Source organism: Platichthys flesus, chromosome 6 (assembly GCF_949316205.1).
Source record: "Platichthys flesus chromosome 6, fPlaFle2.1, whole genome shotgun sequence".
Lineage (NCBI taxonomy): Eukaryota > Metazoa > Chordata > Actinopteri > Pleuronectiformes > Pleuronectidae > Platichthys > Platichthys flesus.
In genome coordinates this window covers 426,221-442,443 of record NC_084950.1, presented here as the reverse complement: position 1 = coordinate 442,443, position 16,223 = coordinate 426,221, and the positions used below count along the sequence as shown (strand labels likewise).

Below are 16,223 nucleotides of genomic sequence, written 5' to 3'. Positions count from 1 at the left end.
CAGTGGCCGATCCAAACCAGACAGTTATGGATGTGCACAGAACAGACTCGATGACTGCAGTGTAGAAGAGGATCAGCAGCTCCTGAGGCAGGTTGTGCTTCCTAAGCTGGCACAGGAAGTACAACCTCTGCTGGGCCTTCTGACTGTATTTATGTTGGGTTCCTACTTCAGGTTCCGGGAGATTGTGGATCCCAGAAACCTGAATGATTCCACAGCCAACACAGTATTGTTTAGTATGGTGAGGGGGTGCAGTGCTGGGGGGCTCCTCCTGAAGTCCACTGTCATCTCCACGGTTTTAAGCGTGTTCAGCTCTAGGTTGTTGCGACCGCACCACAGGACCAGCTGTTCGACCTCCCGCCTGTATGCAGACTCATCATTATCAAATTTGCAGACGACTGAAATGTCGAAGAGCAGTGGGGAGAGCACGCATCCCTGAGGTGCACCAGTGCTGACTGACCAGTGCTGGAGGTTATTTCACCCAGCCTCACCTGCTGCTTCCTGTCTATCAGAAAGTTTTTGATCCACTGACGGGTGGAGGCAGGCACAGTGAGCTGGATGAGTTTGGTGAGGAGGACTTCTGGGATGATGGTGTTGAACGCCGAGCTGATGACCACGAACAGCATCCTTGCGTAGGTCCCTGGGGAGTCGAGGTGTTTCAGGATGAAGTGCAGCCCCATGTTGACATCATCGTCCACTGACCTGTGAGCCCGGTAGGCAAACTGCAGGGGGTCCAGCAGGGGGCCTGTGATGTCCTTCAGATGGGTCAACACCAGTCTTTCAAATGACTTCATGACCACAGACGTCAGGGCGACGGGTCTGTAGTCATTCAGTCCGGTGATGCAGTGTTTCTTAGGGACTGGGACGATGGTGGAGCGTTTGAAGCAGGAGGGGACTTCACACAGCTCCAGAGATCTGTTGAAGATCCGTGTGAAGATTGGAGCCAGCTGATCTGCGCAGACTTTCAGACAGGAGGGGGACACACCGTCTGGGCCTGGTGCCTTCCTTGTCTTCTGTCTCTGAAAGAGCTGGCACACATCCTCTTCAAGGACCCTCAGTGCTGGTGGGCAGTCAGGGAGGAGGGGGGAGGTGATAACAGGGGGTGCTGATCGTTGTGTGAAGACCGGGTTGGAGCGGGTGAGAGGTGTTAATGTGGGGTGATCAAACCTGCAGTAGAACACATTCAGATCCTCAGCCAGTTTAGGGTTCTCCATGGGGCGGGGGGAGGTTTTCCTGTAGTCAGTGATGTCCTGCAGGCCTCTCCACACTGAAGCAGGGTCGTTAGCTGAAAACCAGTTTGTCAGCTTCTCAGAGTAGTTCCTCTTTGCCACTCTGATCTCCTTAGTCAGTGTGTTCCTGGCCTGGCTGAACAGGATCCTGTCCCCACTCCTGAAGGCCTCCTCTTTAGCTTGACGAAGCCGCTTGAGCTTTGCTGAGAACCACGGTTCTCCTCCCTCCTCACTCTTCTGTCCTCGCTCCACGCTCCTCACTCCTCCCTCCTCACTCCTCTTTCCTGGCTCCTCCCTCTTCCCTCCTTGCTCCTCCCTCCTTTCCTCTTGCTCCTCACTCCTCCCTCCTCCCTCCTCCATCCTCACTCTTCTGTCCTCGCTCCTCTTTCCTCGCTCCTCCTTCCTCACTCTTCTGTCCTCGCTCCAAGCTCCTCGCTCCTCGCTCCTCTTTCCTCGCTCCTCCCTCCTCCCTCTTCACTCCTCACTCCTCTTTCCTCGCTCCTCCCTCCTCCCTCCTCCCTCTTCACTCCTCTTTCCTCGCTCCTCCCTCGTCCCTCCTCCCTCTTCACTCCTCACTCTTCTGTCCTCGCTCCTCGCTCCTCTTTCCTCGCTCCTCCCTCCTCCCTCCTCCCTCCTCCCTCCAAGCTCCTCGCTCCTCGCTCCTCCCTCCTCCCTCCTCCCTCCTCCCTCCTCCCTCCTCCCTCCAAGCTCCTCGCTCCTCGCTCCTCCCTCCTCCCTCCTCCCTCCTCCCTCCTCCCTCCTCCCTCCTCGCTCCTCCCTCCTCACTCCTCTTTCCTCGCTCCTCCCTCCTCCCTCCTCACTCCTCACTCTTCTGTCCTCGCTCCTCTTTCCTCACTCCTCTGTCCTGGCTCCTCCCTCTTCCCTCCTCGCTCCTCCCTCCTCCCTCCTCGCTCGTCTGTGACGAAGCGAACACGAAGAGGGGCCTCGGCCGGCGTCAGGGGTCAGGGTTGATGGGTCAGAGTTCAGGGGTCAGGGTTGAGGGGTCAGGGGTCAGGGGAGGATGCCGGGGGCCCAGAACGTCTTGTTCTCAGATTACAGCTCCAGATTATATGCAAACACAATGAAACTGGAGAAATATTGTTGTTGTTTGTTTGTTTGTCCTGTGGCTCTGTGTTTCCCTGCTGTACACAAATTATGTAATCATCACATCAGCTGTTTGTGTTTCACATTTTATGGTTTGGGTGGAACAACATTATGATTCAACATGTTAAAGACACAGTGTAATTATTAATTTTTTAAATAAACTGATCACCTGTAGTCATCAGTCATCCAAACTCTGCTCTCACAGGTTAGAGACAGAGTGACGCATCTTCCTCCACTAAACATCACATCTGTCGTGAACTCACTTTTTGTTTCTGTTCAAAGTTCCTTCTTGAGATTTTGATATTTAGTTGTGATGATGATATTGTGAACCTGAGTTCGTAAACACAAAAAATGAATATGATCTCAGAAGAATATTTGAAACGAATCTTATCTTTTGTTTAAAATCCTCTAATTAATATTAAAGACCACCACAACTGTATTTTAAAAGTCAAAACCTTCACAGGTGTTTATTAACAATATGAAATAAATAAAATTGTTGTGAGCTCCTCTCTCAGGAAGTAAAATATTAACAAAATAAAATAAATGCACATCAGTTATATGAAATGACAACCTGCACTTCATGTCCCTCCCCATACCAGACGGATGACATGGACTGGCTGTGAATTTGCTACTACCCAATGAGAAATGCAGAAACTGAATGACTGACACACAACTGAGAAAAAGCTAGATTTCACATTAAAAGCACTCAAATCAATAAATCTCTCGTCTTCTCAATCTCAGAGCCTTTTAACCAGACATCTATTTATTTATTTACTTTTTTAACTGTAAATAGTTAAACTTATTAACTGTACATATTATATTTATTACATTTTATCCCGTATTTAACCTTATTTTAACTACTATTTTTAATAATATGAACTTATCTAATTATCATGAACTTTCTCTTTTAATACAACATTTGTTATGCTATTTTGAGATTCATTTTATGCACTGTATCCTAATGATTTTATACAGGGCTACACGATTTTTCTGAGATTCGGCACCAAACTCATTTTCAGTTTGAGCTCCAAATAATGATTTTCTGCTTGTCTCATTCCGAAGCTCAACATGTGATCAGAGAGGAGTGATCCCCCGAGCTCATCACCAACCTGAGGGCAGAATGATCACATCTGGGATCGGACAGTTTATCAACAGACGGACAGACCGCCGCTCTGCAGTCACATGACGGAGAGAAGAAGAGGAAGAAGAAGAGGAAGAAGAGGAAGAAGAGGAAGAAGAAGAGGAAGAAGAAGAGGAAGAAGAGGAAGAAGGGGAGGAAGAAGAAGAAGAAGAGGAAGAAGAGGAAGAAGAGGAAGAAGAGGAAGAAGAGGAAGAAGAGGAAGAAGAGGAAGAAGAGGAAGAAGAGTTGATCTTTAAACTTATGCATGAGAAAAGATCCTCTTCTGTTTTCATCAGCTTCTCTTTCTTCTTCTTCATCTATCCATCATCTATCAAAACTCAGATCGCTGCTTTACCTGTTTCCCATCTTTATGCCTTCAAGTTGAATATTTCCCTCTATGTCAAGTCTTTATGCTAAGCTAAGATTTACCATTGTTTATGCTAAGCTAAGCTTACCGGGAGGCATCAACATCTGGAGAAGAGGATTTATATAAATAAAATAGATACATTTAGTTCAGATTTTAAAGTGACATATAGATGTGAAATAATGAAAAAGAATAAAGTGTGTTTTGAAAAGAGAAACAATAAAAAAACCTTTATGAATATCTGATGTTTTATCAGTTTCACAGTGAGACAAAGACAACGAGCAGATTCACGTGTGCTATGACATCATCTTACATGTTCAGCTGTTCAATCACAGATCTGTTGAGTCTGTGTTTGTTTGATTCACCAGATCAGTGGCGTGAGTGTCTGCTCTGAATCAATGTGTGTGTAGCTCAGTGGTTTGTGCGACTGCTCCAAAACGAACACGCTGACCCTCTCCGGCTCGGTGAAGACATGCTGCCCGACCCCCGCTCAGGAACATACCATCTCCTTGTGATCAATGGCTCGTCAGATCTCCTGACACCGGAACGTGCTCACAGAGGGAATCAAACCGTCGACACGTGCTCCCTTCATTCCTGCTCCTTCTGAGGAACTTGTCGAAGGAAATTAGCATCTAATGAATAATTGTTGTCAGAGAGAAACAAATGTTTATGAGACGATGTAGCTTTGAAGCAGACGTTCAGACATTCCTCATAATTAGAGCTCAGTCAGATGCTTCAAAGAACCTTTGGACAATAAATCCTTTATTCATTTATTGGAAACCGAGAAACGTTAAAAAATTATTTACAGTGAAAACCCTGATGTTTTATTAAAAGATGAAGGAGAATGACAGAAAAATCTTCATCTTCACAGAAGAAGAATAAAAGTCACTTTCAGTCCACACAAAGGACTCGTTCACACCTGGTTTGATTCAGAGCTTCAGACTCGTCAGTTCAGTCCTGAACATCAGTGAAAGGTTCCTCAGAGCAGAAGAGGAGTTCTGGGTCTGGATCAGACTGAACCAGGTTCTGTTGGTTGGTACTTTGTTGGAGAGTTTGGACTTTTGGACCAATCACAGGAAGTAGACACAGAATTAAACAAGAGAAGAAGAAGAAGAAGAAGTCTTCACCTCCAACGTTATAATGTTTGAACCAGTTGGTGCATTTGAACTAGTGGAATACTGTGGAGTACTGTGGAGTACTGTGGAATATTGTGGAGTACTGTGGAGTACTTTGGAGTACTGTGGAATATTGTGGAGTATTGTGGAGTACTGTGAAGGACTGTGGAGTATTGTGGAGTACTTTGGAGGACTGTGTTAAAGTTAAAGTTAAAGTAGCTTTATTGTCAATTTCTTCACATGTTCAGAACATACAAGGAATCGATACAACGTTTCCCACTCTCCCACAGTGAGACATATAAAGTGCACAGGCACAACAGATAACACAAGACATTTCTTAATACTAAGTAAACATACAGAATTGTCTCTGTGGAGGACTGTGGAGTACCGTGGAGTACCGTGGAGTACTGTGGCGGACACAGAAGGACTTCTAGCTTCTCTTTAAAGCATCCGAGCCGTGACACCTCCATGAAGGAGGAGTTGGTTTGCTGTTCCTAATAAAGTGAGCAGCCTGCAGGGCTGGCCAGACAGCTGACCTGTCTCTGGAGACTTTGTCCATGTTCTGTTATTTGCTGATGGGTTCCTGACTACCTCTCATACGGCAGCACAGATGGTGTCCAGGCCCCACGTCCTCCACCAGCTTTCTGCTGGGTAAACCTTTAGGAAACCTAATGTTGTTTTGTATTCTAACAATTCCCCCTTGATCTGTGTTGTCAGGTTTTAATTTCCTCAATGAATGAACATCTTATCTCATGTCAACTTATCGTAATGATGCGATTTCCAACAGGTGTTCACATCTCCTGGATTGAGACTTTATACAGGAGCTCAGGGGGAGGAGGAGAATCTGAGTGTCACTCTGCTCCCACATGATCCTCCAGAGAACTGAGGAGTTCAGGTCTGAAGCAGCTCTAGTGGAAGCATATATAAGGTGAAAGAAATGCTGCCGAGCACAGAGCCCTGAGGATCACCGTGTTTACCTTTGGTGCACACAGATGAGTCATCAATAATTTGAACAAATTGGAATCGATCTGAAAAATAGTGTTTAAACCAGTTTAGAGCGGTTAAACTGGAATTTTTGGCGTCATTGGCGATGCCAGTTAACTGCTCTAGTCTCTACTAACCCTAACCCATAATAACTGTTACATGCTGCACTACGATCTAACCGGACAAGACACAAACCCTCGATCTGAAGGTCATTGGTAACTTTAACCGAGACTCTCTCCGTTCTGTGATTGGCTCTAAACCTTGACTGAAAATCTACATATTAATTTCCTGTAGAAACTCACACAGCTGATTGGCTACATCCTTCTCATGATTTTAGACAGGAAGGGGAGATGGATATTTAGTAAAGTATGTTTTATTAGCGGCAGAATTTCTTTCAGTCATGTTGTAGGAATGGGATCTAAGATACAAGTTTCAGACGATGAGATTATTGTGGTGCGCTGATTGAGGGTAATCAGAAGCTGTCTCAATAAATAACTCGGCAGAGGTTTTTGTGATGATGTATGAGCATCAACAAAACGTTCCTCTCTGAATTCTGAGTGACATGGACACACACTGTTATGAAGGTTTCATCCAGTACGTCCAATCACAATTAAGAAGGTTATCGGCCCTGTGTGACGTCAGCGGATCAGAGAAGAAGAACGTCGGTGTTGATCTCATTGGACTGAACGTTGTGTTTCATCAAAGGAAGATTTCCCAGCAGGAGTGAAAACTCAAACATGTAGGTCCAACGTGTCATGAACGGACGACTGAGGCGCCGCCCCGAACTCCAGGTGGATCTGACCCTGACTCCGAGAACGAGTCAACCGCAGCGAGGGCTGAGCGGAGCGCTGCGTCCGCCGGCCCCTCCCACCTGAAACACATCAGGTCAGAGGCATTCTAAAACTCAGCATCATACGAGGTCCGTCTCGAATCCATCACCTCCTAGGGAATGGGTGAGGTAAAGGGCATAAACCCTCCTCCTCCATGTTAGCAGGGCAATCGATCAAACTAAAAGATCAAACTAAAAGTTAAATAGATGTCACTTCAGGTGGTTCTTCTCTCACCTGCCGGAGCCTCTGCTGAGGTGAAGACGTCTCTGCAGCCGCTCCAGTAGTGAAGAGCCGTCTTCCCATGATAATCTCTGACACTGGTTTTAGCATCTGTCGACCAGAAGAGACAACGTGTTTCCATGTTCTGCTGTTGGTCACTTATTAGACAATGGTTCAGGAAACTCTGCTTTAGCTATATCTATAATGAGATGAAAATATTTTATAAACAAACATACAACTGAAGACACATGAAAAACTCCTGTTGAACATTTGTCACGTCTGATGATGTAACAGAAGACGAGTCCTCATGTGTGGACTCATTAGAAATAATCAATCTGCACATCCTCGGACCCGACTGTATTGACTCACTGCAGGTGGATGTATTGACTCACTGCAGGTGGTTGTATTGACTCACTGCAGGTGGATGTATTGACTCATTGCAGGTGGATGTATTGACTCACTGCAGGTGGTTGTATTGACTCACTGCAGGTGGTTGTATTGACTCACTGCAGGTGGATGTATTGACTCATTGCAGGTGGATGTATTGACTCATTGCAGGTGGATGTATTGACTCACTGTAGGTGGATGTATTGACTCATTGCTGGTGGATGTATTGACTCACTGCAGGTGGTTGTATTGACTCACTGCAGGTGGATGTATTGACTCATTGCAGGTGGATGTATTGACTCAATGCTGGTGGATGTATTGACTCACTGCAGGTGGATGTATTGACTCTCTGCAGGTGGATGTATTGACTCATTGCAGGTGGATGTATTGACTCAATGCTGGTGGATGTATTGACTCACTGCAGGTGGATATATTGACTCATTGCAGGTGGATGTATTGACTCACTGCAGGTGGATGTATTGACTCTCTGCAGGTGGATGTATTGACTAACTGCAGGTGGATGTATTGACTCATTGCAGGTGGATGTATTGACTCACTGCAGGTGGATGTATTGACTCTCTGCAGGTGGATGTATTGACTCATTGCAGGTGGATGTATTGACTCAATGCTGGTGGATGTATTGACTCACTGCTGGTGGATGTATTGACTCACTGCAGGTGGATGTATTGACTCACTGTAGGTGGATGTATTGACTCACTGCAGGTGGATGTATTGACTCACTGTAGGTGGATGTATTGACTCTCTACAGGTGGATGTATTGACTCTCTGCTGGTGGATGTATTGACTCACTGCAGGTGGATGTATTGACTCTCTACAGGTGGATGTATTGACTCACTGCAGGTGGATGTATTGACTCTCTACAGGTGGATGTATTGACTCACTGCAGGTGGATGTATTGACTCACTGCAGGTGGATGTATTGACTCACTGTAGGTGGATGTATTGACTCACTGCAGGTGGATGTATTGACTCACTGCAGGTGGATGTATTGACTCACTGTAGGTGGATGTATTGACTCACTGCAGGTGGATGCATTGACTCTCTACAGGTGGATGTATTGACTCACTGCAGGTGGATGTATTGACTCACTGCAGGTGGATGTATTGACTCACTGTAGGTGGATGTATTGACTCACTGCAGGTGGATGTATTGACTCACTGCAGGTGGATGTATTGACTCACTGTAGGTGGATGTATTGACTCACTGTAGGTGGATGTATTGACTCACTGTAGGTGGATGTATTGACTCACTGTAGGTGGATGTATTGACTCACTGTAGGTGGATGTATTGACTCTCTACAGGTGGATGTATTGACTCACTGCAGGTGGATGTATTGACTCACTGCAGGTGGATGTATTGACTCACTGCAGGTGGATGTATTGACTCACTGCAGGTGGATGTATTGACTCACTGCAGGTGGATGTATTGACTCACTGCAGGTGGATGTATTGACTCACTGTAGGTGGATGTATTGACTCACTGCAGGTGGATGTATTGACTCTCTACAGGTGGATGTATTGACTCACTGCAGGTGGATGTATTGACTCTCTACAGGTGGATGTATTGACTCACTGTAGGTGGATGTATTGACTCACTGCAGGTGGATGTATTGACTCACTGCAGGTGGATGTATTGACTCACTGCAGGTGGATGTATTGACTCACTGCAGGTGGATGTATTGACTCTCTACAGGTGGTTGTATTGACTCACTGCAGGTGGATGTATTGACTCTCTACAGGTGGTTGTATTGACTCACTGCAGGTGGATGTATTGACTCACTGCAGGTGGTTGTATTGACTCACTGCAGGTGGATGTATTGACTCATTGCAGGTGGATGTATTGACTCACTGCAGGTGGTTGTATTGACTCACTGCAGGTGGATGTATTGACTCATTGCAGGTGGATGTATTGACTCTCTACAGGTGGATGTATTGACTCACTGTAGGTGGATGTATTGACTCACTGCAGGTGGTTGTATTGACTCACTGCAGGTGGATGTATTGACTCATTGCAGGTGGATGTATTGACTCACTGCTGGTGGATGTATTGACTCATTGCAGGTGGATGTATTGACTCACTGCAGGTGGTTGTATTGACTCACTGCTGGTGGATGTATTGACTCATTGCAGGTGGATGTATTGACTCAATGCTGGTGGATGTATTGACTCACTGCTGGTGGATGTATTGACTCACTGCAGGTGGATGTATTGACTCTCTGCAGGTGGATGTATTGACTCACTGCTGGTGGTTGTATTGACTCACTGCTGGTGGATGTATTGACTCATTGCAGGTGGATGTATTGACTCACTGTAGGTGGATGTATTGACTCACTGCAGGTGGATGTATTGACTCACTGTAGGTGGATGTATTGACTCTCTACAGGTGGTTGTATTGACTCACTGCAGGTGGATGTATTGACTCTCTGCAGGTGGATGTATTGACTCACTGTAGGTGGATGTATTGACTCACTGCAGGTGGATGTATTGACTCACTGTAGGTGGATGTATTGACTCTCTACAGGTGGTTGTATTGACTCACTGCAGGTGGATGTATTGACTCACTGTAGGTGGATGTATTGACTCTCTACAGGTGGTTGTATTGACTCACTGTAGGTGGATGTATTGACTCACTGTAGGTGGATGTATTGACTCAATGCTGGTGGATGTATTGACTCACTGCAGGTGGATGTATTGACTCACTGCAGGTGGATGTATTGACTCACTGTAGGTGGATGTATTGACTCACTGTAGGTGGATGTATTGACTCACTGCAGGTGGATGTATTGACTCACTGTAGGTGGATGTATTGACTCTCTGCAGGTGGATGTATTGACTCATTGCAGGTGGATGTATTGACTCACTGCAGGTGGATGTATTGACTCTCTGCAGGTGGATGTATTGACTCATTGCAGGTGGATGTATTGACTCTCTGCAGGTGGATGTATTGACTCATTGCAGGTGGATGTATTGACTCAATGCTGGTGGATGTATTGACTCACTGCAGGTGGATGTATTGACTCTCTGCAGGTGGATGTATTGACTCATTGCAGGTGGATGTATTGACTCAATGCTGGTGGATGTATTGACTCACTGCAGGTGGATATATTGACTCATTGCAGGTGGATGTATTGACTCACTGCAGGTGGATGTATTGACTCTCTGCAGGTGGATGTATTGACTAACTGCAGGTGGATGTATTGACTCATTGCAGGTGGATGTATTGACTCACTGCAGGTGGATGTATTGACTCTCTGCAGGTGGATGTATTGACTCATTGCAGGTGGATGTATTGACTCAATGCTGGTGGATGTATTGACTCACTGCTGGTGGATGTATTGACTCACTGCAGGTGGATGTATTGACTCACTGTAGGTGGATGTATTGACTCACTGCAGGTGGATGTATTGACTCACTGTAGGTGGATGTATTGACTCTCTACAGGTGGATGTATTGACTCTCTGCTGGTGGATGTATTGACTCACTGCAGGTGGATGTATTGACTCTCTACAGGTGGATGTATTGACTCACTGCAGGTGGATGTATTGACTCTCTACAGGTGGATGTATTGACTCACTGCAGGTGGATGTATTGACTCACTGCAGGTGGATGTATTGACTCACTGTAGGTGGATGTATTGACTCACTGCAGGTGGATGTATTGACTCACTGCAGGTGGATGTATTGACTCACTGTAGGTGGATGTATTGACTCACTGCAGGTGGATGCATTGACTCTCTACAGGTGGATGTATTGACTCACTGCAGGTGGATGTATTGACTCACTGCAGGTGGATGTATTGACTCACTGTAGGTGGATGTATTGACTCACTGCAGGTGGATGTATTGACTCACTGCAGGTGGATGTATTGACTCACTGTAGGTGGATGTATTGACTCACTGCAGGTGGATGTATTGACTCACTGTAGGTGGATGTATTGACTCTCTACAGGTGGATGTATTGACTCACTGTAGGTGGATGTATTGACTCACTGCAGGTGGATGTATTGACTCTCTACAGGTGGTTGTATTGACTCACTGAAGGTGTTGATGAGGGCGTGGACGACCTGCCGGTGGCCGTGGATGGCGGCGAGGTGCAGCGCTGTGTAACCCTGTGAATTCAGAAAAGTTCAAAGGATTCAAAAAGTTCAAACTGGATTAAAAGTCACTTTGACACAAAGAGGAAATGACGCCACCAACAGGTGACAGAATGAAATGCAGCGTTAATGAGGAAGTTAAGACTTCATGTCAGATCATCAAATGAAACCAAAGAAGAAGAAAAAGACGGCTTCTGCCGATTTCAATCTCAATAATTCTTCTTCTTTGGTTTCTCTGCCTGAAACATCTGTGTGTCCATCATCTTGTCTCCTGGTGATTCCTAGATGTGTTCACATTAACACAGTCGAGTCCCAGTGGATCAGCTGTCCGTCATCCTGAGCCGCTGTCAGGTCGTCTACAGGTCGTCCACAGGTCGTCTACAGGTCGTCTACAGGTCGTCTACAGGTCGTCTGCAGGTCGTCTACAGGTCGTCTACAGGTCGTCCACAGGTCGTCTACAGGTCGTCCACAGGTCGTCTACAGGTCGTCCACAGGTCATCCACAGGTCGTCCACAGGTCATCTACAGGTCATCTACAGGTCGTCTACAGGTCGTCTACAGGTCGTCTACAGGTCGTCTACAGGTCATCTACAGGTCGTCTACAGGTTGTCCACAGGTCGTCCACAGGTCGTCCACAGGTCATCTACAGGTCATCTACAGGTCGTCTACAGGTCGTCTACAGGTCGTCTGCAGGTCGTCTACAGGTCGTCTACAGGTCGTCCACAGGTCGTCTACAGGTCGTCCACAGGTCGTCTACAGGTCGTCCACAGGTCATCTACAGGTCGTCCACAGGTCGTCTGCAGGTCGTCTACAGGTCGTCTACAGGTCGTCCACAGGTCGTCTACAGGTCGTCCACAGGTCGTCTACAGGTCGTCCACAGGTCATCCACAGGTCGTCTACAGGTCGTCTACAGGTCGTCTACAGGTCATCTACAGGTCGTCTACAGGTCGTCTACAGGTCGTCTACAGGTCGTCTACAGGTCGTCCACAGGTCGTCTACAGGTCGTCTACAGGTCGTCTACAGGTCGTCTGCAGGTCGTCTACAGGTCGTCTACAGGTCGTCCACAGGTCGTCTACAGGTCGTCTACAGGTCGTCTACAGGTCGTCTGCAGGTCGTCTACAGGTCGTCTACAGGTCGTCCACAGGTCGTCTACAGGTCGTCCACAGGTCGTCTACAGGTCGTCCACAGGTCGTCCACAGGTCGTCTACAGGTCGTCTACAGGTCGTCTACAGGTCATCTACAGGTCGTCCACAGGTTGTCTACAGGTCGTCTACAGGTCGTCCACAGGTCGTCTGCAGGTCGTCTACAGGTCGTCTACAGGTCGACCACGTGTTGTCTACAGGTCATCCACAGGTCGTCCACAGGTCGTCTGCAGGTCGTCTACAGGTCGTCTACAGGTCGACCACGTGTTGTCTACAGGTCGACCACGTGTTGTCTACAGGTCGTCTACAGGTCGTCCACAGGTCGTCCACAGGTCGTCCACAGGTCGTCTACAGGTCATCTACAGGTCGTCTACAGGTCGTCCACAGGTCGTCCACAGGTCGTCTACAGGTCATCTACAGGTCGTCTACAGGTCGACCACGTGTTGTCTACAGGTCGTCCACAGGTCGTCCACAGGTCGTCTACAGGTCATCTACAGGTCGTCTACAGGTCGACCACGTGTTGTCTACAGGTCGTCTACAGGTCGTCCACAGGTTGTCCACAGGTCGTCTACAGGTCGTCTACAGGTCGTCCACAGGTCGTCTACAGGTCGTCCACAGGTCGTCCACAGGTCGTCTACAGGTCGTCTACAGGTCGTCTACACGTCGTCTACAGGTCGTCAACGTGTCGTCTACAGGTCGTCTACACGTCGTCTACACGTCGTCTACAGGTCGTCAACGTGTCGTCTACAGGTCGTCTACAGGTCGACCACGTGTTGTCTACAGGTCGTCTACAGGTCGTCCACAGGTCGTCTACAGGTCATCTACAGCTCGTCTACAGGTCGACCACGTGTTGTCTACAGGTCGACCACGTGTTGTCTACAGGTCGTCTACAGGTCGTCCACAGGTCGTCTGCAGCTCGTCTACAGGTCGTCAACGTATCGTCTACAGGTCGTCTACAGGTCGACCACGTGTTGTCTACAGGTCGTCTACAGGTCGTCCACAGGTCGTTTACAGGTCATCTACACGTCGTCTACAGGTCGTCAACGTGTCGTCTACAGGTCGTCTACAGGTCGTCAACGTGTCGTCTACAGGTCATCTACAGCTCGTCTACAGGTCGACCACGTGTTGTCTACAGGTCGACCACGTGTTGTCTACAGGTCGTCTACAGGTCGTCTGCAGGTCGTCTACAGGTCGTCTACAGGTCGACCACGTGTTGTCTACAGGTCGTCTACAGGTCGTCTACAGGTCATCCACATGTTGTCTACAGGTCGTCTACAGGTCGTCCACAGGTCGTCCACAGTTCGTCCACAGGTCGTCCACAGGTCGTCTACAGGTCGTCTACAGGTCGTCTACAGGTCATCCACATGTTGTCTACAGGTCGTCCACAGGTCATCTACAGGTCGTCCACAGGTCGTCTACAGGTCGTCTACAGGTCGTCCACAGGTCGTCTACAGGTCGTCTACAGGTCGTCTACAGGTCATCTACAGGTCGTCTACAGGTTGTCCACAGGTCGTCCACAGGTCGTCCACAGGTCATCTACAGGTCATCTACAGGTCGTCCACAGGTCGTCTACAGGTCGTCCACAGGTCGTCCACAGGTCGTCTACAGGTCGTCCACAGGTCGTCTACAGGTCGTCTACAGGTCGTCTACAGGTCGTCTACAGGTCGTCTACAGGTCGTCTACAGGTCGTCCACAGGTCGTCTACAGGTCGTCTACAGGTCGTCTACAGGTCGTCCTGAACTTACCCCCTTCAAAGGGACGCATGTGAGCAGAGGGGAGAGAGGGTGAGGACAGTGAGGGTCAGAGGTCACAGATCTAAACCTGAAACATTGACTCTGACTCTTTATCTCTCAACACTCACGTGCTGATGTGACGACAAGAAACAAACAAGGAAAAAGACGAGAAACAGAAAAACGTTTAGACACAAACAAAAGATTCTCAATAAAAAGCATTATATTTATATAGATAATTATATTTAATCAAACTGATTTAGGGGAATCTGTGTTTTCATTGTTAGTTTTTGCAATAAAATGAAAATGTTCTGATGAGTATTTGAGTGAAGTCGCTGACCTGTGTTAAAGTGATCGTATGGATTATTGATTTTCGATTGGATGACGCTCTTGTTATCAGAGCCATTAACTCCGAAATGATTCCCGACTAAATGTTCATTTTCAAATTACGGAGGTAATTAGTGATTTTTCTGTTTTGCTTTACTCAGCTGGATCTGAACTCTGGTCTAATTATCGTTATGAACATTAAATACACACACTTTAGCCTAACCCTAAAGTCTGAGCCCTCCAACAGCCAAAACGTCCCCATGAAGACATCTGTCCAAGAACACACAGTCCACTCACTGATCGGACGTTGACGTCGGCTCCGGAGCGAAGAATCAAGTCCACGACCTCCGCACGACCCTGCTTCGCCCCCCAGTGGAGAGCCGTCTGAAACACACACAGACACACACACAGTGTCAGATCACAGACCGTACATAAACATGGACGACATGAGGGCTCCCGAAAACGAAACCAGTCGCCCCCTGGTGGCTGGCTGCAGTACATGTCATTAACCCTTCCTCCTCCATGTTAGCACATGGGACATAACATTCTAAATGGAGCCAAAAACCACCAAGAAACAAACCTTAAAATCCAACATTCAGTTGATTTGGTTGTGAATGATTCAAAGTATGAAAGTAGTGGTTGTAAAAGAAAATAATTATGAATAAAACCTTGAGAGAATAGAAAAATTTTAATATTTCAAATGATGATACTTTTACCAGAGTTCTTTATTTTTTACATAAGTATCTGTCTGACATCGGAGACCATGAGGCAATAATCTGTTATGACTCTAACAGCAGTTGCTGGTTGAAAACCATCGCTTGGCTCAGCGGCACTAAAAGCACAAGCACAGGGAGAAAAGTGAACTTACAAACTGGACGAGTTCCGAGGAGCGAGAAACAAACAGAAGACGAGAGACACGTGAGACACACACACACAAGTCACAATCTCCACTCACACTAACACACCTGGAAATAACATCAGGTCATGTGGTGCAAACAGGAAGTAGATTGATACTCGAGGAACAGTGGTGGTGAATAGTGAGAGCAGACATTTAATTTTGTTGAAAACTGTCGACGACCACGAGTCACAAACTCTGCGTGTGACACGTTTTCACACATGACGGACACATGGGGGGGGGGGGGGGGGGGGGGGTTAGTGCAGTGTGTGTGAAAGCAGCAGGACGAAGAACATCGAACAGGCGTAAATTACACACGTTACACCTGAAGTGAATCATGAACAGAAGATGAAGAGGGAGGAGCGGAGCGAGGGCCAAACCACTGATGGCAGCGAAGGGGGGACACAACAGGCAGGGGGGGGGGACTTATGTGTGTGGAACTGTACTTCTGACACAACCACGTTGTTTCAAACAGTCATAACATATGTTGGAAACACGCTGAAGAATCTTTGACTCAAAGAGAGTCAAAACTAAATACATCTGAGGTTCAGTGAACACAGCACAGAGGAGGAGCAGCAGCAGGAGGAGGAGGCGCAGGAGGTGACGGCAGCAGAAAGTGAGGAGAACACATCAGGAGAATATATTTGTAAATGTTAATGACTCACCCCCT

The 16,223-nt window shown here is 47.2% G+C and overlaps 1 long non-coding RNA gene across 1 annotated transcript; it reads right to left on the bottom strand.

Annotated features, from left to right (window-relative positions):
* Nucleotides 1-4,602: 4,602 nt before the first annotated feature.
* Nucleotides 4,603-11,849, bottom strand: LOC133955511 (uncharacterized). The gene is made up of 3 exons (XR_009920885.1): nucleotides 11,403-11,849; nucleotides 6,978-7,073; nucleotides 4,603-6,784 (listed from the first exon to the last, which is right to left on the bottom strand). It is a non-coding gene; the product is annotated as an uncharacterized LOC133955511 (long non-coding RNA).
* Nucleotides 11,850-16,223: the final 4,374 nt, after the last annotated feature.